General features: G+C 34.9%; 2 protein-coding genes across 3 annotated transcripts in view; one reads left to right on the forward strand and one right to left on the reverse strand.

Moving 5' to 3' along the window:
- The window catches only part of LOC121367777 (mitochondrial inner membrane protease subunit 2-like), a 90,913-nt gene that overhangs the window by 15,236 nt on the left and 48,972 nt on the right, over positions 1–26,705 (reverse strand). The window lies entirely within an intron of this gene.
- Positions 25,851–26,705, forward strand: part of LOC121367776 (leucine-rich repeat neuronal protein 1-like) — a 41,900-nt gene continuing 41,045 nt past the window's right edge. The window contains exon 1 of the mRNA XM_041492138.1: positions 25,851–26,149. The gene's annotated coding sequence lies outside the window, so the exon portion shown is untranslated. The remainder of the gene's footprint in view (positions 26,150–26,705) is intronic.

Here is a 26,705-nt window from a genome sequence, read left to right on the forward strand (position 1 = left end):
CACTTGGAAACTAATTACAGATTTCAAAAGGGTCTTGGTCTTCCTCATTAGAAAGCTAGTCTGGACATTAACCCATCAATCATTGGCAATCAAAGCAACAAATTTCGGATAATAGACAAATTCTGAGACCATAAAATAGAGAAAATTGGAAAGTGAACAAAAAGTTTAACGCAAGACTGGATTAATATTGCTGTAATAAAGTGTGGCACACATGAAACACACATTAGTATTGAGCCAGTGCTGATCAATAAAAGTGCTGCGATGAAACTAATCCAATAAAAATGTTGCATGATCACACTAAGCGATCGTTATGCTTCAGTGCTATCAATCACTATACGCTTATGGCAAACTCTTGTGCAATAAAGCTTTTACTGTTTACAACTTTCACATAAAAGGAAGTGCTGATTATGTTTTTGTATAATATTACTGAACAAACTGATGTTGATGACGATGAATATTTTCATTTCATGAAAAACATCAGGTGTCCTAGGCAGAATGGAAAAAATTGATAACAATATTGAAAACTAACAAAAACCTTATTAAATCTCTTTGATCACTGCAGACAATAAAACTTCAAAGGGTATGCCTGTACCAAACGTGAAATTAATTAGCAGTTAGTCTCTTTAGTTAGAAGAGGGCGGGACGTAGCCCAGTGCTCGCTCGATGCGTGGTCGGTCTGGGATCGATCTCAGTCGGTGGACCCACTGGGCTATTTCTCGTTCCAGCCAGTGCGCCACGACTGGTATATCAAAGGCCATGGTATGTACTACCCTGTCTGTGGATAGTGCATATAAAAGATCCCTTGCTGCTAATCGAAAAGAGTAGCCCATGAAGTGGTGACAGCGGGTTTCCTTCCTTGATATCTGTGTGGTCCTTAACCATATGTCTGACGCCATATAACTGTAAATAAAATGTGTTGAGTGCGTCGTTAAATAAACCATTTCCTTCCTTCCTTCTTTCTTCAGTTAGAACAGCATTCTGGTTAAGGTCTATTGGGTTATGTAGCATTTGTTCAGTCTACTGGGATAACTATTACAATATAGTACAGCACAATTACTCAGGCAATGTCCCCAACAACACCAATAAAAAACAATATATGCCCCAGTAAAAAGCAAAAGAACTCTTAGCATATAAAAAGTCTAACCTTTGTACAAGACAAAGCTGAGACTATCAGTATATACAAATGATTGGAACTGTGTACATCAGGTCCCTTCAAAAGACAAAATATTGGCTGTTTCACCCATTTCAACTAGTAGAAATAATCATGGCAGATCATCTTCAGTTACGTAATTGACAAGAAAACTTATCTGAGATGCATCATCTTTTGTATAAAAGTTTGCACTATTATTAAGATTAAAAATTGTTCTTTCAAGGATAGTCCATGTTAAATTGAGATAACTAATTACATTGTTTGTATTCTTATCCCTGTCAGTTTCCCAATTTTGCTTCAAATATTCTAACACTACAAGTATGGTCCTGTCGATGGGTATAAATGATCCTTTCCTGCTTTATTAGTAAAGGTTAGCCTATACGTGGCAGAAGTGAGTTTCCTCTATTTTCCTCTATTAACCAAATATTGAAATAACCCTATGTTAGACACTACATAGCCATAGTTTAAGTTGAGGTGTTCTTAACAATTCTTTCTTTTCCTTTTTGATACCACAAGTTTTATTTTTTTTTTTTTTTTTTTAGATCGACCAAATATGTCGCAAGAATTTCAACCAATTTGATGCAACCTAACCACAATATATCTTGAATGATCAAAGTGGATTTATCAACAAGAAAAATGCCATTATAAATGAGTATAATGCAACCAGGGTTTTATCACCTATGTTTCTAGACTCCGATAATGGACACCATTCCCCACCATTTTACAGAGGTTATGTCGTTTTTCATTCCCAATTTTAGAGTAAAAAATTCCCAATCTGAATATAAATCTCATTCACTTGACAAACCTTCCCTCCCCAATAACATTTTGTAATGCACAATAGATATATTTATTTGAATAAACACATGTACATGCATATACATATATATAGCATTAGTTTTTTAATTCTAACTTGGCTTAATAAGATGTTTTTGAAATGAAACAGAAAATTCCCAATTTTTGTTAAAACGATGCTAAAATTCCCAATTTCAAAGCCATGGGTGTCAAGTCAAATTTTAGAAATAAAACCCTGGCAACTGAATGCCATTTTTTAAATTTGTTATTAAACATATGATTCATACCCGAAATTACTGTCCTTTAACATTTTCCAACACATACATGTACAGTAGCTAAAGCCTTTCATGAAGCTTTTTATAGACTGTCAACAATCATATCCGTGTTTATACAAACTGTCCATTGATCAACCTACTGTTACCTAATCGTGCTATAAACAAATTCCATCTTGCATAAGAAATAAACTTATTTACTTATGGCACACAGAGTTCGAAAATAAATGCAGGCAGTTTGCCTCAAGGCAGCTACATGTCACGCAACCATTAACAGTTGATCAATAGACCCGGTTCCATTAGATTAATGACTTGTCAGTTTATTGCATCTTTTGTCATGCGGCTTTCAGACAGAGCAAATATTGGTCCAAGAGTTTTAATCTGAATTGGCCTGCACAAGCCCATCTGTCAGCCATGGAATTGGATGAACCAGCATGTTCATTTGCATCCCATCAAAATATTTTATTCCTCAGGAAACACACTCAATCTGGTCATTTTTCTATTAACGACAAAGTGGAAGAAAGTGGTGACAATACAAGAATAATCCAAAAAATATGACCACCAATAGAGAGTAATATTAAAAACAGCCATCAGAAAAAAAACCCATAGCTGTGTGCTAATCACTGGAATAATTATATAATTAACATTTGAAAACTTTGTTTGCAGGAAATTAGTGTATGATTAGAAGCTTATAAAGTAAAGAAATGTTTTGAAATATACAAGTATTTTAAATTTACGTCTGTAACAATTTCTCTGTCACTGTTTTATTTCCCACAGGTTTACATTTCTCAGTTTAAAACCTGTCACCTAACCTAAAAAATCTGTGATGCTGTCTCCTCTCTATTGGAAATCATAATCATAATAATTGGTTTCATCTTTCTGTAGTTAGGTGTTGCAATGATTGATTTGATTTCAACTTATTTTCGTGCTTATATCGAATTAAGGTTCAAGCACGCCATCCTGGGCACACACACCTCAGCTCTCTGGGCTGTCTGTCCAGGACAGTGGGTTAGTTTTAGTTGGTTAGTGGTTAGTGAGATAGAAGAGGGTGTAGTGGCCGTACACCTACCCATTGAGCCCTTAAGACCTCACTCTGGGTTGGAGCTGGTATCGGGCTGCGAACCCTGTACCTACCAACCTGTAGTCCGATGGCTTAACCACTGCGCCACCGAGGCCGGTTGTTGCAATGATCACTTTAAAAGACTTGGTAGTAGCTGCTCATAAACAATATGTAGCAGTGCCATTAAAACAATTATTTCTTTGCTTTCTAGAATTTGATAGATACATGCATGTACATGTAGGTACATGTACATGTAGGTACATGTACATGTAGATAGCGTATACATATAGATGTTCAAAATTACTGGATCCCAGTAAGATATAACATTTTCTTACATGTGAGATTCACCATGTTTAGTAGTTGTTGTTTTTTTAGGATTTTTTTTATTTGTTTGTTGGGTTTTTTTTTTTTTGTTCAGGGTTTTTTTGTGGGGGGGGGGGTTGTTTTTGTTTGGGTTTTTTTTTTTGGGGGGGGGGGGGGGGGGGGTAGGTTTTTGTATGACTTTCATAGTTATTTGGTTTTTGTTCGGGTTTTTTAGGGCAGTGGGAGGGGACTGGTTGTTGTAAAGAATGTATATTTTCTGCCAGGATACAAGGATATACTTCTAACATTTTAAAACAAAATAATGGCTAGTAAAATAAACATTAAGTCCAAGGTACATTATTTGACAAGAAAGCAGGTCAGTCTGTTTTGACTCTTGTACTAGCTGTTAACAACATTTAATTACCAAAATTTGTTTAGTTTAATAGCACCACTAGAGCACTGTGACTAATTAATTATCAGCTGTTGGATGCCTAACACAGTTTCCGTTATCAGTAAGAGATCTTTTATATGCATTTTTCCACAGACAGGAAAACACATACCACAGCCATTGAGATACCAGTTAAAGGACACTGGCTGGGAAGGAAAAACCTATTGGATTCACTGATAAGTTTCTATTATATGACCCATATATTCTCAACCGAGCGCTCTACCATTAAGCTAAATCCCACCATTACCAATCTTGGTGGAATATCGTTAGCTTGTCAGCAAGCAAGTGCATGCAACGATTTTAATTCAATAACTCAACCGAGCGCTCTACCATTAAGCTAAATCCCACCATTACCAATCTTGGTGGAATATCGTTAGCTTGTCAGCAAGCAAGTGCATGCAACGATTTTAATTCAATAACTCAACCGAGCGCTCTACCATTAAGCTAAATCCCACCATTACCAATCTTGGTGGAATATCGTTAGCTTGTCAGCAAGCAAGTGCATGCAACGATTTTAATTCAATAACTCAACCGAGCGCTCTACCATTAAGCTAAATCCCACCATTACCAATCTTGGTGGAATATCGTTAGCTTGTCAGCAAGCAAGTGCATGCAACGATTTTAATTCAATAACTCAACCGAGTGCTCTACTATTAAGCTAAATCCCACCATTACCAATCTTGGTGGAATATCGTTAGCTTGTCAGCAAGCAAGTGCATGCAACGATTTTAATTCAATAAATCAAAGAAAAGTCTGAATAAAACACTCTCTTTTTTCTACTATCGCAACAATAATTCTCATTTCATTTCACCCGATTGAACAATGAATGCAATAGAGAGAATACTAAGTATTTTCACGATACCAGGCACAACTGGGAGTCAAATCTATAGATTAACAGTACCAGCCGCACACCCTGCCCATCTTCACAGAATACAAACTGCTCATGAAACTCCAAATGAGATGGCATTGATTAGTCAAACACTGAAGTCTAATGGGACCAGTATAAAAAGCTGCTTCAATGGACACCAGAGAAACGCAGGAGGCACAAGGTCAAAGCTACAAGTTTTAATGGTTTGACAACTTGTGTGTGATATTCAGCAGAGTTCTGGAGACCAATTTACCAAGCTCTTTTAAGCTCTTTTAAGCTCTCTTATGATCTCTTAACCAACATCACATCTACTTTGCAAGTCTTTTTGTATTGCACTGCAAGATTGTAAAGTTGCAAGACTTTTGTGTATTAGGCCACTGGTGTTTGATCTGGATAAGTGGGATGTGACTCAGTGATTAGAATGCTTGACTGAGGTGTGCAAGAGATTTAAAAAAAAAAAAAAGTTCTTACTTCCAGCCCTCCCACCTTGATACTGGTGGAACCAATGGGTTATTTTCCATTCCCTCCAGTGCTCTTTGAAAAGTGATATATGTATACAGAATATCTCTTGCTGCTAATTGGTAACAGAAGTAGCATATCTAGTGGTAGCTGTTTTCTTATCACAAGTGGCAAACAACCATGTATCTAATAATAACTGACAAAACAATTTGATGGGTTATCATTAAAAATTCCTTACCTTGTTACTGCAGTACAAGGAAATCAACTACATGTATAAAGAAAACCCACATTGTTTAGATCTCTCACAAGATTGAAGATCCCATTACTTTTTCTGGAATTTTACATTCTACTTTTGTATTGGTTTATTACCTCAAAAACAACAAAATGTATATGAAAGAGAAAAAGAAAGAAAGAAATGTTTTATTTAACGACGCACTCAACACATTTTATTTACGATTATATGGCGTTGGAAATATGGTCAATGACCACGCAGATACTGAAAATAAAATATAAAATGTTGCCACTTCATGGGCTACTCTTTTCGATTAGCAGCATCCCACAGACAGGGTAGTATATACCACGGCCTTTGATATACCAGTTGTGATGCACTGGCTGGAATGAAAAAGAGCCCAATGGGCCCACCGACGGGGATCGATCCCACACCGACCGTGCATCGAGTTAGCACCTTACCACTGGGCTACGTCCCGCTCACAAAATGTGTATGAAGTCATTGGAACATGAATAAAAAGTATGTATTATAATACAGTCAAATGTCATTATCTCAATGATGAAGGCACTGAACCAAATGACCATTAATCTACCTATCATGGAACAGTGGTTAAAACTGGGGAAATGCAAAGCAGATCAGACTCACAAGTATGATAACATCTTAATTGTGACCCATGCAGATGCTCTACTAATGGACTAACTTTCGTTCCCAAGAAATGGCAATACAAAAACACCAAAATGCTTAGTAATGCAAGGCAGTAACAATAGATGTTGCTATTTGGGTTAATGGGAAATGTGATGGAATTTGTGAAGAAAACATCCGTCAGTACCCCGAGACTTTAGATACCCATGACTTGACCTTTGTGTGAGGTGGTGATGAAGTAAGAAGCCATCTGAGTTGATGAGGCAGCTAATGCATTCACCATGCTTGATATATAGCTTTACCTACACCTCAGACTTGTAGCCAATTTGCCAGCAACCGTACCTTTTCAGACCAAGCAAATCACATTTAAAGGTGTTGCCCAATAATGTGCCGTTACATTGGTGCAAAGAAAACACCAGTACAAATATGAAATACAGTCAAACCTGTCGATAAAGGCCACCTCAGTTTACTTACTAATTATAGCATTTAAGAGCAGGTGGCTATAAGTAGAGGGAAAATATGTTTGTTTCCATGCATGCATACATAAAGAAAACAGATAATGAACAATTAACAGTAAGTTGTAGTCAATTCTGGTAAACATGACCACAGGTGTATATAGTCATAATAATTAAAATTCTTCATAAGTATTAGCTCATATGTATTCTGACCGACTGTGTAATTAAAAAAATGGGTCATTTGATGTAATCTGATCATAACCAATGATCAGTGAGGAAATATTAACAGGAAAGGAAATGTTTTCTTTAACGATGCACTCAACACATTTTATTTATGGTTATATGGCGTCGGACATATGGCTAAGGACCACACAGATACTGAGAGAGGAAACCCACTGTGGCCACTTCGTGGGCTATTTTTTTTCAATTGGCAGCAAAGGATCTTTTATATGCACCATCCCATCCAAGATAGTGCCTTTGTTACACCAATTGTGGAGCACTAGCTGGAACGAGAATAGCCCAATGGGCCCACCGACGGGAATCGATCCTAGATCGATCGCGCATCAGGTGAGCACCGTACCACTGAGCTACATCCCACCCCAAAATATTAAAAGATTCCCAACACTACAAGAAACGATGTTATTATACCTGTGATGTTTTAAAAATATTAAAAGATTCCCAACACTACAAGGAACGATGTTATTATACCTGTGATGTTTTAAAAACATTAAAAGATTCCCAACACTACAAGGAACGACGTTATTATATCTGTGATGTTTTAAAAACATTAAAAGATTCCCAACACTACAAGGAACGACGTTATTATATCTGTGATGTTTTAAAAACATTAAAAGATTCCCAACACTACAAGGAACGACGTTATTATATCTGTGATGTTTTAAAAACATTAAAAGATTCCCAACACTACAAGGAACGACGTTATTATATGTGTGATGTTTTAAAAACATTAAAAGATTCCCAACACTACAAGGAACGATGTTATTATATCTGTGATGTTTTAAAAACATTAAAAGATTCCCAACACTACAAGGAACGATGTTATTATATCTGTGATGTTTTAAAAACATTAAAAGATTCCCAACACTACAAGGAACGACGTTATTATATGTGTGATGTTTTAAAAACATTAAAAGATTCCCAACACTACAAGGAACGATGTTATTATATCTGTGATGTTTTAAAAACATTAAAAGATTCCCAACACTACAAGGAACGATGTTATTATATCTGTGATGTTTTAAAAACATTAAAAGATTCCCAACACTACAAGGAACGATGTTATTATATCTGTGATGTTTTAAAAACATTAAAAGATTCCCAACACTACAAGGAACGATGTTATTATATCTGTGATGTTTTAAAAATATTAAAAGATTCCCAACACTACAAGGAACGATGTTATTATATGTGTGATGTTTTAAAAACTTTTACATTCATATGAATATCATATGGTTTTTTAAAATGATCACTGCTACATAGGTATTATTAATTCAACTGTGATAAATTTATTTTAATACTGTGCAATAAAGAAATATTATGTTATACTTATAATTAAATTATAAAAGAACCATAATGTATACATTTTAAAAGGATTAAAGACTTAATAAAGATATATACAATATTTTGTAAAAAATAATTTACACCAAGTCAAGAAATGTAAGTACCTTTGTTTTGGCCAAGGTATTTAACTTCTAACAGATATAAGTTTCCCCAAGTTGTTTACGGCTTGTAAATTAAGGAGAAGAATTTAGGAGCCTACAAAAACACATAAACAACACTAATTTTATCAACTGTTTTTTTCTGTTTTGAAGACACCCCAACATGTTCGAACAAGAATGTTGATAGGCTGAGGTGAATGCATTAACTTCATACCATGAACTGTTGACCACCTGGAAAATATTTTTAAGATTCGAGAGTTTCGTATTCCTTTTTTGTTAACAAACAGACATTCACAACATTCTATTAAGACACTTTCTTTTCTTTCCTTTTTCACAATATTAATACATGTACTTCAGAACATAAACAAATTTTTTTCTCAGACTGGAAAGTCAAAAATAGGGTAAAACACAGAAATTGTTCAATTTATATATTTTCTGAAAAATATTTATAACAGATTAAGACACAACAATTTTTCAATAATTTATACATTTTGAATGGATGATTTGAGAATTATAATTAAGCACTGTTAAATATCATTTTATTCCTTTGTTAATTTATACTTTAAAAATTACAACAAACTAAATTAAGGTATTTAAAAAATATATACATTTCTTACACACCCGTTGGTGAGAACATCATGTACTATTTTTGGTAACACATGGGTTGTTAACACACACGTGTTAACAATTTCAAGACATATGACTGGCTGCTCTTAGGTGATGACCAGGGGCCATGTTCCCAAAGCTATCGTTGTACATAACGACATCGTTAAGGCGTCTTGGAGGACAGTTGATGTGCCAGAAAGTGTCATTCCGGGTGTCAGTTACTAGCGATATCGTTATATTAACAACAGTTCCTACCCTGTTGTTAGAGTGTCGTAAAGTGAAATGTTTGTCGTAGATGAGTATGAAAAACACGAAATATTGTTTTAATCGTACAATTTGGTGTCAACATTCGACATCCTGCAAAATAATAACTGCGATGGTTGTAATGCTACGGAATGGCCCTTATAGAAGAAGACATTGATGACATTGAATTACAAAACAGATACAGAATGGATAGGAGAAGAATAATGTATCTATGTAGTACATTGCAAGTGGATCTCGAGAGACAGACACGCAGAAGTGGTACGTTACCGGTATCGATACAAATTGTAGCAGCCCTACGTTATTATTAGGTTTTCAGGCAGTAACAGGTGATGTACATGGTATTAGCCGGTACTCCATTTCTAGGTGCATACACGCAGTTTCAAAGTCTATTGTCAACAAATTGCAGAACGTACATGTAAAATTCCCTTACACAGATGCTGAAATGAGAAACACAAAAGAAGATTTCTTTAAATTGGCAAATTTCCCCAACGTTCTCGGGGCTTTAGATGGAACTCTCATTCCAGTGCAAGGCCCTTCACGCCACGAACATTTGTATTTCAGCCACGAAGGATACCATGCTATCAACGTTCAGTGCATAGTGTCAGCTAATGGCATTTTCTTGGACGTCGTGGCAAAATGGCCTGGTGCGACACATGATGCATTGATATGAAGAAATAGTGGGATTGCGGAATTGTTTGAGAATGGTCAAGTTGATGGCGATATGTTATTAGGGGATTCAGGACCATGGCTAATGGCTCCGTTCTTGCAGCCGGCATCACGACACAAAAGAGAATACAACAGAGCCCACAAAACCACTAGAAGCTCCTGCGAGAGGGCATTTAGTGTGTGGAAATCAAGATGGCTCTGCCTACATAAGTCTGGAGAATGTACGATGTTTATTCCAGAGCGATGTGTTCTTGTCATCGTTGCAACTGCTGTTCTTGAGAATATTTGCAAAGATATTTTGATCCCAGATCTCCCAAATGACATCATCGATGACACAAGTGACGTACAAGATGAGGTGGTAGATCACGAAGTGAACGATGCTAGAGACGATCAACTGCGAAGAAATGGAGTAGCTACCCGGAGGCAACTGTTATTGACGCACTTCAACAACTAAGGTGGCTTTGTCTGAACATTTTATTAGTTATCATAAATACAAGTAGCATGTACATTGTGATAACGAATCGAGATTACAATAGACAAAGCTGTTTAAGAATCACTCCCAGCATCTGCCAAGGCCTCTAATTCATTTGAGGTGAATTTTGGTCTTCTTTTAGGATCACCATCACTTGCCATGCTTAATGTGTCAGCCATGTACAGATAATGTGAATACACAAATCCGAACAACACCTAGGCCTGTTAGAAAGCACGCCTTGCACAAGAATCACACTTTTGTCGCACATTTCTGTTGTTTGCTAAAAGTGCTAAATATGCAGACCTACGCGTCGCAGTTAGATTTAAGGGACGGTGGTGTACATGAATGTTATGGTACACACTACACTGCGACATACAGTTTATGTGCAGTTTTAACGAAATATCTACTGAAGTAAATATTTATGTTATGTTCTGTAAACATGTACATTTACATAATATAGTACACAATATGACTTTATCATGTTTAACCTAGCCACTAAAAGCAGACTAGAAGTACGATAAAAAGTGAAAATAATATAATAGGTCATATAAAATTTAATTTCTGAGATGCGTTTGGTATCTATTTCACACCATTGTACCAAACGACACAGGAATTTCCCATGTTACGACATGCTTCCAACGACGGTATAACAATACTGTAACTGCACGTTCGACTAACTGTCGCTCAACGTATCGTTATGGTGTTGTTATTGTACTTTTGCAACGTCGCTAAGGCATAACGACCGACAGCTTCGGAAACATGGCTCCAGGTCACCAGTGTCATGCAGCCAATGAAAAACAACACGGCAGAACTAAATTACATTGACGTATAGTTAACCTGACTTTCATGTGTCTGTGTCGTGTAAGTTGGCTATAAGTGTAACGGTTGTAAATAACTTTTAGTTGAAAAAGATGTTAAATTTGCTTAAAACCTGTTTTTTGAGGATATGTAAGAAATAGAATAATATATTTATGTCTGTTAAGATACCATTTATCTCACAACTCAGTTGTTTAAAAAGGTATCAAACTCGCTTTGTTACACACCCATTGGTGAGAACACCATGCATTATTTTTAATAACACATGGGTTATTAACAATTTCGAGACATACGACTGGTGATGACCAGGTCACTAGTGCCATGCAGCCAATGAAAAACAACACAGGGGAAATGGATTACACTGTGACGTATAGTTACCCTGACAATCATGTGTCTGTGACACGTAAGTTAGCTACAAGTGCAATGGCTGTAAATAACCTTTCGACTAAAAAAATGTAAAAATTTGCTTAAAACCTGGTTTTTGAGGATATGTAAGAAATAAAGTCAGTTAGATACCATTTATCTCACAACTCGTTTAAAAACGTATCAAACTCATGTATTATTCTATATCTTGCTCGTTAGATACATTTTAAAACAACTTGTGAGATAAATGGTATCTAACGGCCACTCATGTATTATTCTCTATGTATATATATATTACACATAAACGTAGTTATAAATATTTACACGTTTGAGAATTCCATATATGTGCATTCCATATTATTGTACTTAAAAGACACAACTTTGGATCTTTCTACGAGTTCTGTATATGAAGCCAATGACTAACAACCAGTTTTCTAAACAAATCAAGGTGTGAAAGTGTTACTTCTGAGATAGCCCGACTTGACATGCTTGCCAACTTAATGTCAAGAACTTTATCTGTACAACCAATATCTGATAAGGAATCAACTGAATGTACATGGGACGAATTCTTTCATCAATGCAAAGTCAATAATCAAAAAAAATTTGATGTCTTTAAAAAAAAATACATTTACTAATAAGCTAACAGGTTAAAAATAATAAGCATAGCAATTCATTAATGAAAGAAATTAATAATGTTCCCTGATGACTGTTAAGATCAGCAACAAGTATTTTTAGACCATATTTAGCTGGAACACCTCCACATGATACTGAGTGTATGTACATTGTGAAATTGTAACTGCACTATATGCATTAAAACCGTACAATTTTAATAAGTGGCATCAGTTGTCAATTATAGCATTACTGAACATGTTACGTTTTTTATTCAAATAAGCTTTACTTTTGTTTATATTGTATTTATACATTCTACTGCAATAACATGAAGAAGAAAAAATCACCAACTTTCATGTGTGCAATATGTACTGACATTCAAAAAGAAACTTTACATACATAAAATTTGAATAATTTGATAAATACTGTTGCTAATCGTAAAGAATCAAGCATGTATCACAAAGTGCATTATGTGATGTTCAGATGTTGAACTTCATGATACTTTTATATCCCACCATATTGTTTGTTGGTTTTCTATAATATAATTTCAAGCCTAATTTCTTTTGGATGTCAGTATAGTTGCTTTTTTAATCTGAAAAACAATTTCCAATAATATGGACCAATGGAAGAGCTCAAAAGATCTACATTTAAAAAAAAAAAAAATTTATTTTAAATTTAATTATCTTCAAGTATGATATAAGAATAATATCATTAAAGCATTTTGTTGTGAACATTTTTTTAAGCCTCGAGGAACTACTGCTTCATTTTAGTTATATTTGAACAGCTGAACACATGAACAACGATCTTATTTAACTTGGTCCTTATCACATCAGGCAAACTGACAAGAACAACTTATTTATCCACTAATCAAATACTGTTGCAAAAAACATACATTTTAAAGAACCTAACAACATCTGAATGCCACCTATATATAGATTTTGTGCTAAAAAAAAGAGCCTAAAATATGTTCGCATTAATCAATATCGCTTAGTACAACAAAAGAAGCACACTTGTTCTTGTGTAAGGCTGTCAGTAACTGGAGGTAAATTACCTGATAATTGGCAAGTGGCAAATTGAAACAGGTTAAGTGATTTGTTAATTTTGGCAAAGATCGAGTGAAAAACTTAAAGTGTCTGTAACTGAAGAAGAAACTTTCAATGTCTTTTTTATCTAATTACCAGTATCAGCCATTCCAGTGAAAGTTCAGCTGGATGCGTTTAGTAATAAAAGAATTGTTATCAGAAGATGTCACTGTAAGTCTCGAGGAGAAAAAAAGTGAAGAAGAAATGGTATTTCTGAAAGGTGAATAATGGCTAAGCACAATACAAATACAACACATCCCTTCTGATTACCATATCTTCCCTGTTATTTGCCATTTTCTCTGTTCTCGTTTAAATGTCGGATCATAAAGATATATATAGTTATATTATAGATCACTGTCCATGTCCAACTATATGCATGTGTTGAACTTCAGTCTGAATCAGTTTCTATTAGTTTTTGTTATTTTTAACATATTTTGTTGTTGCTTAGAACATGGATATATATGTAAAGCAGTGATTCGGGGCTCCCAACCTCGACACTGCTATATGATCTGGGACAATATGTATTTTTTTTTTTAAATACAGCACAGTTAAGTGTGGGTACTGTGCCCACTATTTCAAACTTGGACAAAGTTTCTTGCTCAGTGGGTTTCTAGAATGCTGAAGGTTATAAAAAAAACCCTAACATTTTCAACTTCTTTGTAAATACAATTTCAGGAAGACCTAGAATGCTATGCCAAATGAAACTTGCACATATAATTTTATTCAAAACCCCAGAAAAAAGTATGCAATGGAAGCACTCTGCTCACCCTTCCGAAGAAATTCAAATGGATTTATGTGTATGTGTATGTGAGGAAATTCCAAAGAAATTTAGATGATCGATTACTTTTAGAAAGAAATGTTTTGAAAAGGATGTGAAAAGCTATTAAAAATAAATACTTTAAAAAGCTGCAGAGGTGTTATGCAGCAACATAATGTGACTTCAAGTTGCTTCCAAATTCTCTTTAAATTATTCACTTGACCGCGCACCCTCAGATCTATCTGACTGTTGAGTATGAGGATGAATGAAGATGTCACAGCGGACGTTGAAGATATTTTGGGTTAAAAAAATAAAACATTTCATAGCAAATTTAGAGTACCTACTGCTGCATTAAAAACATTTAAGGTAAATGTTGACATGGCTCAGATACAAGAAATGTTTTATTTTAACGACGCACTAAACATATTTTATTTACGGTTATATGGCGTCAGACATATGGTTAAGGACCACACAGATTTTGAGAGGAAACCCGCTGTTGCCACTACATGGGGTACTCTTTCCGATTAGCAGCAAGGGATCTTTTATTTGTGCTTCCCACAGGCAGGATAACACAAATCATTGCCTTTGTTGACCAGTTATGGATCACTGGTCGGTGTAAGTGGTTTACACATACCCACTGAGCCTTGCGGAGCACTCACTCAGGGTTTGGAGTCGGTATCCGGATTAAAAATTCCATGCCTCGACTGGGATCTGAACCCAGTACCTACCAGCCTGTAGACCGATGGCCTAACCACGACGCCACCGAGGCCGGTCTGGCTCAGATACAAGTAAGTTGGACTACAAATCTGTTTAATAATCCCTCATAACGTGTTTTAATTGTAACAAAAGTTATAATATCCAAGGAATTGTTAACTTCTTTCACTCATTTTATTGTTCATCAGAAATCTTTTCACTGTTATAGGTAATATCAACAAGATCTACATTTTCATGTTCAGTTCATGCTCCTTTTGTTGTTTTATAGCCACAGTAAAATAACTAGGCATTGTCAAATAAAATAATTAAAATTGTGTAAATCAGGTTAATCAAGTGCTTGATCAAAAATTCCATAAAAACTACAAATCACTCTAGAAACAATATATTGCTACTTAAACATAACAATAAGCAATTCAGTTTACATTATTTGCATTTCTCAAGTATTTGCTTACAGACGTGCCATCAAACATCAAATAGTGACCAAACACCCTGAATGACCACAATGAGTACAAAAAACGACAACACTGATGTGAACATAATGAATCAATCGAGAAGTATCCCTGAACAATCAAGCTTTAATGTCAAACAACAAGAGCCCAGTTAGCTCATATTCAGCTCTTCAACAAGGAAATCCAATGACCATTTCCGGGCTGATCTATAATCCATTTGCTTATGCTAACATCTCACTCACCACCAATTAATAACGGCTTACGATCACAAATTATACTCTACTGACATGTACGCTCTGATTGTCATCTTTTATGACACACGACCTCAACCATACAGATCGAAGAATTCAGCTTTGTGGTGTGTGTATTGTGTTCAGATCATCATGTAATGATTAGTAAAGATTTGTGATTACGACTTTGAAAATACATGTACCTGCAATTAACCATTACTATGAACCTTTTCAATTAAAATAGGTCACGGAAAAGTTAACATTCCTGTACATTTCTCACTATTATACACAGGAGGACAATTTTAAATTGATTTCTAATGATTGTTCTTCAAACACAGTATAGAAAAAAAAAAGATTGAAAATAATTAATAGTCAAGTTTTTTGCATCTCAATTTCTATTCTTTCTGCTCTTGTCTTTTAACAACTTCTATATGTTAATAATTAAAATTAACATAATGTCATATTAGTTTTAGACTAATCGTAATGTCACAGAAGATTAAAGGTGCATTATCATATTCATAATGACAAATGCTAATTTTATTAATTGTACATTTATTTGTTATAAATAATCTCACATAAATGTTTGCATAAATAACTCGGAGAATATAAAAAATATTGTGTGATTGCATGCTGTGTAAACAGATTCACATTCAGTGCTAGATTCCTGTGTCCTCAAATCTTGTGAAAATAATGAATCCACAAAATCTGGCACTTGACTATTGGCAGCTGGATATGGTTTGCAGAGACAGATGTGTTGATCAAAAAACATAGCCTGGCACACATTACTAAGTGTTTACTTCAGTTTACTCCAGTAATGTGTTGGGGGTTTTTGTGTGGGTTTTTTGTTGTTTTTTTCTACTAGTAAATAAAATTATTTGGTTGTGATTTTTTACATGGGCATATAGTTTACAGTATAATGTTTACATTTCAAAGAAAAATGTTAATGAACAATTTTAGCAGGAAGCTGGCAGTATGTAACTTTGATATAGCATGTTTAATGGTTAACTTAAATTCATTGACATTTTAAACTTATTCAGCATGGAGCATTATGTATCTCAGCGTAACCTACTAAAATAACAAAGGTTTTAAGGTTTGGTTTTGTTTCCATTTGCATCTAGGGATCTTTTGAATGTACTTTTCCGGACAGGACAGCACATACCACACCTTTCATATACTGTAGATCCTGAAATTAATGCGATCATAATATTAATGCAAAAAATGCGAGTTCGTGTTATTCGCATTAATAATATGACACATTTATTTTTATGTTTTGTCTATGTGTCTGAAGTTATTAAAAAATATATATATATCCAAAACAAAGCTTAAAATTCTAATATATTTATAAAACACAACTGGAACACAATTCATCATAGGCGAGACAGAAACTATTGTTCAGCCAGGCATGATGATTGCAGGGTCTTGGCCACCCTGTCAAAAGCACATGGATGGGTTTTAGCATGCTAATTAATCCTGAGGCAGGGTTGAAAATTAACATGAAAACCATGGTCGCCAGCAGGGCCAGTTAAAGAAAAATCTTACTGGCCCTTCTCAAATTCAACTAGCCCTCCAATTATCAAATTGAAATTTAACTGCACAGCCAAAATCAAACCTAGAATGTTCTTTGTTGAATAATGATATGTGCTCACCGTATATAGTCTGTTTGCTTCAAAGGAAACCGATGAATTGACATGTAACTCCATAATGAATAAAGTTCAAATTTATATAAAAACATGTTCTTAAGTTTTAACCCCATACTAATTTAAATAACATTTTTTGAAGAAAAAAAAAGAAATCCAGTATAAATTAAAATGTTTCTTTACAAATTACCATTAATAAAAACAGATTAAATGTCTTTTTTAATACAGGAGTGAAAGTAAAGTTTGTTTTATTTAACGACGCCACAAGAGCACATTGATTTTTTATCTTATCATCGGCTATTGAACGTCAAACATATAGTCATTCTGATACTGTTTTGTAGAGGAAACCCGCTGTTGCCACATAGGCTACTCTTTTACAACAGTCAGCAAGGGATCTTATATTTGCGCTTCCCACAGGCAGGACAGCACAAACCATGGCCTTTGTTGAACCAGTTATGGATCACTGGTCTCCATTGAGCCTTGCGGAGCACTTACTCAGGGTTTGGAGTCGATATTTGGATTAAAAATCCCATGCCTCGACTGGGATCCGAACCCAGTACCTACCAGCCTGTAATACAGGAGTGAAGACAAAATGCTAGAACAGCCATGGTATGCAGCTTGACTTGCATTGCCTCTGAAGTAAAAAAATAATAATGCAGTACAACAAGAATAAAGGTAGAACTGTGCGTGCTGTAGTATATAAACTAGTATGGGATGGCAGTCCTCTATATGGTGATGCAAGCGGGATGAAGAAAATGATTTCCTCTGGAGTGGCTGTCCTCCTATAGACGAAGCACCTTCACGTGTACGTTTGACATCAATATTGTAAATGCTACTGTAGAAGGTTCCTAATAAAATAAATATCGAAAGAAAAATAAATTGGTGGGGAAAAAAACAACCTTTTTTTTTTTTACCACAATACATGATGTACTTAGTTATCATATTACAAAGCACAAAACATGAACTTATTGTTTACTATATTAATATGTTGACGGTTATGTCATCAGGTAAGTCTTGGTGTCACTTTAGATCAGTTCTGATTTCATGCTTAAACTTAAAAGAATACCAACAACGACAATCATGTTAACTGACATTTGGAATAAGCCATGTAGTAATGAAAAAATTCATTATTTGTATATGTGCGCATGCGCTCACGTAAGTGTGTTAAAACTACAAGATTTTGATTTTGTACCAGAATAATATAAGCTTAGTAAATTTGATTCCTCTTTACCATAACATTAAATAACGATTGTCAAATAGTAGCTCTACTAGATAATTATGGTGTATCTAGTCCATTCTAGATTTTAGAAATACATGCAGCGTCTTCAATATGTTTTGAGCTCTATTTTTAGAAAGATCCGGCCCAAAGCCACAGAAGCCAGTCTGGTGCTGTCAAAATATAAAGCATGTGCTATGTATTCTGCTACCAGATCTGTAGTTCGAGTCAACACAGACGTGGTGTGTTTTGTCAATATTCAATTCAGTTTCAGTGTCTTTTTTTTCTAACTGGTACCATACTCGCCAGACCCTAAAATCAATGGCTGCCCAACGGACTACCTTTGTAAAATTGTTAATCGCCCTTAGCTAATAAAGGTCGCCACAGGCGACCAGGTGACTGCTAATTATCAACCCTGCTGAGGTTGACCATTTCTTTGATTTACTGTTCAAGTTCGCTGTAACTTTGTTGGCATACCACTTTGTGAATTGTTCTTTCATTATGACTTTGAAATCGACGTTTACAGATAAGGAAGATACAGTTGTAATGGTACATGTATGCTAAGTTTAGCCAGATTTAGAAAGAAAGAAAGAAGTGTTTTATTTAACGACGCACTCAACACATTTTATTTACGGTTATATGGCGTCAGACATATGGTTAAGGACCACACAGATTTTGAGAAGAAACCCGCTGTCGCCATTACATGGGCTACTCTTCCGATTGGCAGCAAGGGATCTTTCATTTGCGCTCCCCACAGGCAGGATAGCACAAACCATGGCCTTTGTTGAACCAGTTATGGATCACTGGTCGGTGCAAGTGGTTTACACCTACCCATTGAGCCTTGCGGAGCACTCACTCAGGGTTTGGAGTCGGTATCTGGATTAAAAATCCCATGCCTCGACTGGGATCCGAACCCAGTACCTACCAGCCTGTAGACCGATGGCCTGCCACGACGCCACCGAGGCCGGTAGCCAGATTTAGGTAACTATACACTTTACATAAATTATTACAAAAATATGTTGATATCACCAAAAATACTAGGGACTAAACAGGTCAACTGATGTGTACACAGACATGTTAGTTAGTTGATCTCATTGAAGACACCTGTAACTCGGATTTAACTGAAAAGTACACAGACGTGTGTTGTTAGAAAGTAATATTTCAAAGGGAGGCCACTGTCACATTTTAGTCTGCCCACCAGCATTAATTTAGGGATGCATTAATTTCAGGATCTACAGTACTAATCATGGGACACAGGTTCGGATGGGTCCACTGAGAAGGTTTGATCCTACAACCTAAGCAACTCAAGCAAGTACTGTACCAACTGGACTAAATCTTGTACTTTACCATACAATCAAAGATAGATGTTCATAAAAAAAATACACTGATACTGTCACCATATATGCCCATCAGATTACTAGATCAGTCTGTAAGTATGATGGAAGGGTAATATCTAGGATATATTTATTTTTTAATTAACATTAACACAGAACACAGAAATATTTTGATAACCTCTCATTTATCAAATGTACATTCTGATCATAAAAATACTACCACAGTTAAATATTTATGAATTAGGTGAAGTTCTCTGATTATTCATGATTTTAAATGTTTTCCACTATCTAGTCTGCGAAAGAAAAGAAAAATTGTTCTCAAATGGTAATTTATACAATTAGAAAACAATGACAATGCCCATTTAATTGTACTAAATAATAAATGACACAACTGAAAACACTGTCTAGACTAGCCACATAATGTGCTCTAGTTTTGATCACTGCAGTTATCAACAGTTTTGTATGATACCGATAGAAATTTCATTATACACAAATGAAACTAAAAACATATTTCCTATTGTATAGTTCAGTAATCATTTGAAGATGCAGCAACTTAGTATTATTTTATTTTCACAAACCAACAGAAAGGAAAGAAAAGTATTTATTTAATTATTTTTACAAACCAACAGAAAGGAAAGAAAAGTATTTATTTAATGACACTTTAATTCATTTTAAAATTTGACTAACTTATAATTTCAACACTTGTTCTAGAGAATGAGTGGGAGTGGGAGGGACCTGCAGTCACTACAAAAGTTACCTCTATTGAAAAGCAGCAAAGATCATTTATATGTACTTTCCTATAAACAGGATAGTATATGCCATAGCTTTTAATGTTCCAGGTGCCAAGCACTGGTTGGGATGGGGTAAAAAAGGTTTATTTGAAGGAAGGAAGGAAATGTTTTATTTAACAACACACTCAACACATTTTATTTACAGTCATATGGTGTCGGACATATAGTTAAGGACCACACAGACATTGAGAGAGGAATCCCGCTGTTGCCACTTCATGGGCTATTCTTTTCGATTAGCAGCAAGGGATCTTTTATATGCGCCATCTCACACACAGGATAGTATATACCACAGCCTTTATTACACCAGTTATATGGAGCACTAGCTGGAACAAAAATTAGCCCGAAGGTCTCACTGACGGGAATCAATCCTACATCGATCACGCATCAGGCGAGTGCTGTACCACTGAGCTATGTCCCGCACCCAAGATTTATTTGAAAGCATAGTTTGCATTGTCAACAAGATACAGTTATAATTTCACTCTGTACATACTTCCAAACATGTTGAATCAAGCATTTGGATCTGTTAATACATGTTCCATGATGATTTTTTTCTGTAAATTATTTTATTATTCTGCTTACATTTTTACAAACAATGTAAGAAAAGTTATGAATTAAAAAAAAAAAAAATTAATAAATCTTTCATCTCATATACACATTGTGGATTCATGAAAAATAAGTAACTTGTCCCTAAGGGGCTTGTGAATCCATACTTCTTCATACATTCTCCACTACCGAAACTGCAGCATTTTGATGCACCAAACCTAGTGTCTTGTGCTACAGAAATTATACCTCACAGTCACAGTGCAGGAAAAAGGTGGCATCATCAAGTGTCTTTCAATCAATCAGTACGGTCTGCAAGTTGTGATTAACATGGTGGTGATTCAACGGCTTCCCCAATAATCAATAAAGAGGCTGTTATCTCTGACATGGTTATCGTGAACATTAAAATACCGCGACCCTCACCACAGGCAGATTACACTGCTGACATATAATCCACATTTATACTCTCTCATGGTTTTATCTTCAAATCTCATTGACTTTGGTAAATACTACAAACCAAAATCTCACAGACTTTGGTAAATACTACAACAGTAATTATAGCATCAACATATAATCCACATTTACAATTTTTATGGTTTTATCTTCAAATCTCATTGACTTCGGTAAATACTACAAACCAAAATCTCACTGACTTTGGTAAATACTACAAACCAAAATCTCACCGACTTTGGTAAATACTACAACGCAGTTGCAACATTAATTACACTGTTAATGTATCGTCTATACAATTTTAATTATTTTATGGTTTTATTACTGCAAGTTTTATTTATATCGATGAATACTATAACTCCTACTACACGGACATCCTGTGTGCTCAACAACTATTATATGTACATATATAGTCTAGGATAATACATTTTACAATGTCTATTTACATGCACTGTCATTGTCGAACAAGACAGCTTTCAAGTTGGGGTTTCATCACTTTCATGCTTTCTGTCATGACTCATCAGTCGGCATTATTGAAAGAAAAAGGATGTTCCTTAATTGAATGTTTGTATGTTTACCTCTAAAAGCCAAATGTCATGTACTTCGGTACCAATTGAGTTTAAGCCTATAAATATTGAAGTTCATAATTTTGGCCTTTTGGAGACTCAACTTTTACAACAGGCATTTACATAATCTATGTATCGTCTACATTTAAATTTTATTTTATTATTTTATTTTTGAAATCTCAATGATGTACATAATACTGTTTTTGAAAAACACTTGAGCAGCGATTCATCTAATTAGAAATGTTCAGTTACTTTGAAAAACGTATTTAACAGAATTTAAAAATTCTAAATAGATTTTGCTAGATAAATAAATATAATTATTTGGATCAGGTGTATTTTTAACTTACCATATTTATTATGATAGTAAATATTATATACATGTGTACATATGTTTGTTTTCAAATTATAAACATAATGAACGTAGCTTTTTGTTGTTGCATAGAAAACTCTGTTCTGTTTTGACAGTAACTGATCTTTAATCAATAAGCAAAGTATGTCAAGGACAGGTTTTTCTGACATTTTTTGCCTGATTAAATCACAAAAGAAAGTAAACCTCAAACTTTCCAATACAATAAGGATGTAATTAATCCTTCTGTAATTCTACAAAAATAATTTCAGTAGTATGGTTTTGGTAAAAGTACAAATTATTTGTATTTTCAAGGATGGAAAGAAAGACATGTTTTATTTAACGATGCACTCAACACATTTTATTTACTGTTATATGGCGTCAGACATATGGTTAAGAACCACACAGATTTTGAGAGGAAACCCGCTGTCGCCACTACATGGGCTACTCTTTCCGATTAGCAGCAAGGGATCTTTTATTTGCACTTCTCACAGGTAGGATAACACAAACCATGGCCTTTGTTGAACCAGTTATGGATCACTGGTCGGTGCAAGTGGTTTACACCTACCCATTGAGCCTTGCGGAGCACTCACTCAGGGTTTGGAGTCGGTATCTGGATATAGTAACTTGAGTAAGTTGAAAAGGAACAGAATTATGACATTAACAGGTATATAATGTAAAAAAAAAAAAAAAAGAGTGCCTATCCCCTGCACCCTCAACCTATAACAGCCCATGCATGCATTCAACAAACCCTTGTTTAATACTGACAGACTATTAATTAAATATTGATGCAAAACTGATGTACTTTATATAAAGAGAAAATGTAGCAAGGTACAGACAGACTCCACAATATAAGAGAAGAAACCTGCTGTTGCATATTACTCTGTATCAATTATCGGGTAATAGCCAGAAACCTTTCAAATGCACTTTCTCAGACAGGACAGCACATGCCATGGTCTTTGGCAAAAGTGTTGTGGGGATTACAGTGTTAAATATCCAAATGTCTTTTGAAAGTACCAATGCCACTGAATGATTTGCCTCCATTTTTTATTTCAATTCAAATTTTTTTTTTTCCATACAGAGATTCAGAGACCCAGCCTAATCAAGTAATCTGCGTAACAGAGAGAGAACTGAGACTGGGGCAAATAAAAGAGAAGAAAATGACCTTGAACAAAAAAATCTGTGAAACCTTGCTGGGTGTTGTGAAGTACAATAAGCAATTCCTATCAGCTATTCACCAAGGACACAAGAATAGGAACAGTTTTGGGTGGAATAAAAATCTGGAATTCTAGAAAAATATGCAGTATGCTTTTCATCTCTGAAATAAGTGGATGTAACCTGACAACCAGAGCATTTCAATACTTATAGTACAGACAAATGCACCAGCTACATTTACACAACAAAATTTCATTATAGACAGCTTTTCGCATTCAATGACAATTCGCTTTAAGACGCTGACACTGGGCAAAAGAGGAAATCCAAGATGACAGCTATTTAAAAACACAGCTCGAGTTGTTAATAGAAGTTGGATGGATGAAATGGAAAATGGGACAATAGACATCATAGCAACAGATTAACATTTTTACAAAGCAATTAAAGATAAAATGGAAAAATATTGCTTGTAAGTTGTAATTCAAAGAAACATTAGAGAAATCAATATCATCTGCTGATAAGAAATTGTTTAATTATCTTGGAAATACTGAAATCACAGGAGTAGAAACCTCTTTAGCCAGTATCTAACCACTACATCTATCACTCTAGCATGAAATTTCAAGTATTACACTTCATCATCAAACAAGTTAACAGAACTATTTACTATATACGGTATGCATAAAGGTAATTAATTTTCTAAATCCAAGTGAGAATAATAAAATATATGAAAGAATATATTAAACCATTTCAATAATTTTAGATATAATAAATTTAAAAGTTGGAACTTGTAATATGTGCTTACACTAGCAACAGGGATGGGTGTTATCATTTGAATTTGTATTGCAATATGGATGTGTGAAAACCATTGGATATATTAAAGACATTTTTATATAATAACCTATTACTATTGTCATATTGAACTTTTGGAAAAAAAAATTAAGGATTCCGCCAGAATCACAAACATGATTTAATATAAATATTTTAGCATTCCTTCTTATAATCTTATGCTTCTGACCCAAAATGTGGTATTTACAGAAGTCCACAAATGTGATAAATTCGCAGCTTGGTGTCTGGGCTTTCGTACTGTATGGTGTGGGATCTAGCTCAGTCGATAGTACTAACTTCAGCTACTTTGGCCAGAGGATTGAATCTACTCAGTAGACCCAGCTCAACCAGTGTCCCACAACTAGTATATCAAAGCCCTTGGAATGTGCTGACCTGTCTGTGGGAAAGTGAATATAAAAGATTCCTTGCTAAAAGAAAAATATAGCAGGTTTCCTCTGAAGACTATGTGTCAGAATTACCAACAGCTAATGCTTCATTAATTAATTAATGTTCTCTGGTGTCGTTAAACAAAATAAACTTTCATATTGCAGTTAACCAGTAGACTGGTAATATCATCCATCCTTAGTTAACTACATCAACTGTCAGGATGGGGTTAACAGACAACCCATGGTCCTTATTCAAAACTAGGGGCAGGATGTAGCCCAGTGGTAAAGCACTCGCTTGATGGGCGGGCGGTCTAGGATTGATCCCTGTCGGTGGACCCATTGGGCCATTTCTCATTCTAGCCAGTGCACCACAACTGGTATATCAAAGGCTGTGGTATGTGCTATCCTGTCTGTGGGATGGTGTATATAAAAGATCCCTTGTTGCTAATCGAAAAGAATTGCCCATGAAGTGGCGACAGCGGGTTTCCTCTCGTAATATCTGTGTGGTCCTTAACCACATGTCCCATGCCATATAACCATAAATAAAATGTGTTGAGTGCAATGTTAAATAAAACATTTCCTTCCTTTATTCGAAGTTAATTTAAAATGTTTCTGTAAGATTTAAGAGTATCAATTATGCAAAAGTAATATAGCAATCATACCCCAGCAACCCCTTTAAGTAGATTGTAGACTTTCATTGCCAATATCAATCAACTTTATATGTATGGCACCCACTTCAAAAATTACACTGATGGTTTTCAATACAGAAATTTATATCACTGTATGTTAATTACATCATCAACAAAATTGACTTTTAAAAAACAACACTTGTTTTTCCTTCACATTTGAAAAAAGGTTGTTTATGCTTGTATTAAGACCCAATAACGGGGTTAGTGTTTCTTGTAGTGGGAATGCTCACAGCTGTGGCTTATAGATTAACTGCCACTGTACAGTGGAGTAAAAAGTCCACTCTTACGAAAGGCTTGCTTCCCGGGCAGCATTTGGTTACCTCTTGCAAGTGGCACCAGCACAGCAGAAACCTGCTCCAAGCACTAAATACCTTAAATAAACGGCATTCGAGTCTGCACAACTTACACATTTGCTAATATTTATCTCTTTTTTTTTTTAAATAAAAAAAATAAAAAATAATAATCAACATTTGCTGAGCTTACCAGCTGCAGCCAAAGAGGACAGTGTCGATTAGTACTGGTTAATGCATTCATGGCAGAACTGTATTTATTATGGGAAGGGAACAGCCACCGAAGAGCTATTGCGAATGATTGAGTTTTGACATAAAGAATCGTTGATTGCCTTTCAAAACGGTCTTGAGCTGGGAAGCTGGGTTTTCTGAACGTGGACCGTTTGAGCAGAGGAATAGGGAGAATCTGTTTTCAACGGCACCATTAGATGGGGGTTACTTATGGACACTGATAAAAGCTGATCTGTGCTTAATTAAGCGGAAAAGTGTTCACAGCTACTGGGATGATGTACAGATAGGAGAACCAAATATGTGTGTTTAAGGTATGTACATTTCTCACTGTTAATATTTACTCGTATGTCTACAATATTCATTTGTTCCAAAGAAATTTACAAACAACATTCTAGCATGAACTAACAAAAACATCTGACTGTTAGTTAGACACATACACACACATATTAGCATGTGCATTTATGCACATATGCACTCATGCATGCATGCACACTCATTTGTTAAACATATTTTTTCTTTAAAATATTTTACCTCATGGTGATGACCCAAAAATAAAGATACAATCATTATTTTTAATCAATGTGTGATATATTATTTTTATATTTTCATATTAAAGCTCCACATTTGTTGAATTAGTTTCTCTAAAAAAAGAAAGAAAAGAATACAATAGTACAATAAAAGTTAAAAAATAAGTTTTATTACCAATACATTAATATTTCATTCATTGTTAACTCTTGTTAATTAAGTGCACAACAGGTAATGTGCTATGTACTCAACATGTTGATTAATAATTAGAAGCTATCATAATTAATAGCAGCATTTAGCAATGATGATGAAATATTTATTACCTGTTAAGCTTTACAGTCT

The sequence above is a fragment of the Gigantopelta aegis genome, chromosome 3 (assembly GCF_016097555.1).
Source record: "Gigantopelta aegis isolate Gae_Host chromosome 3, Gae_host_genome, whole genome shotgun sequence".
In the NCBI taxonomy this organism is placed as follows: Eukaryota; Metazoa; Mollusca; class Gastropoda; order Neomphalida; family Peltospiridae; genus Gigantopelta; species Gigantopelta aegis.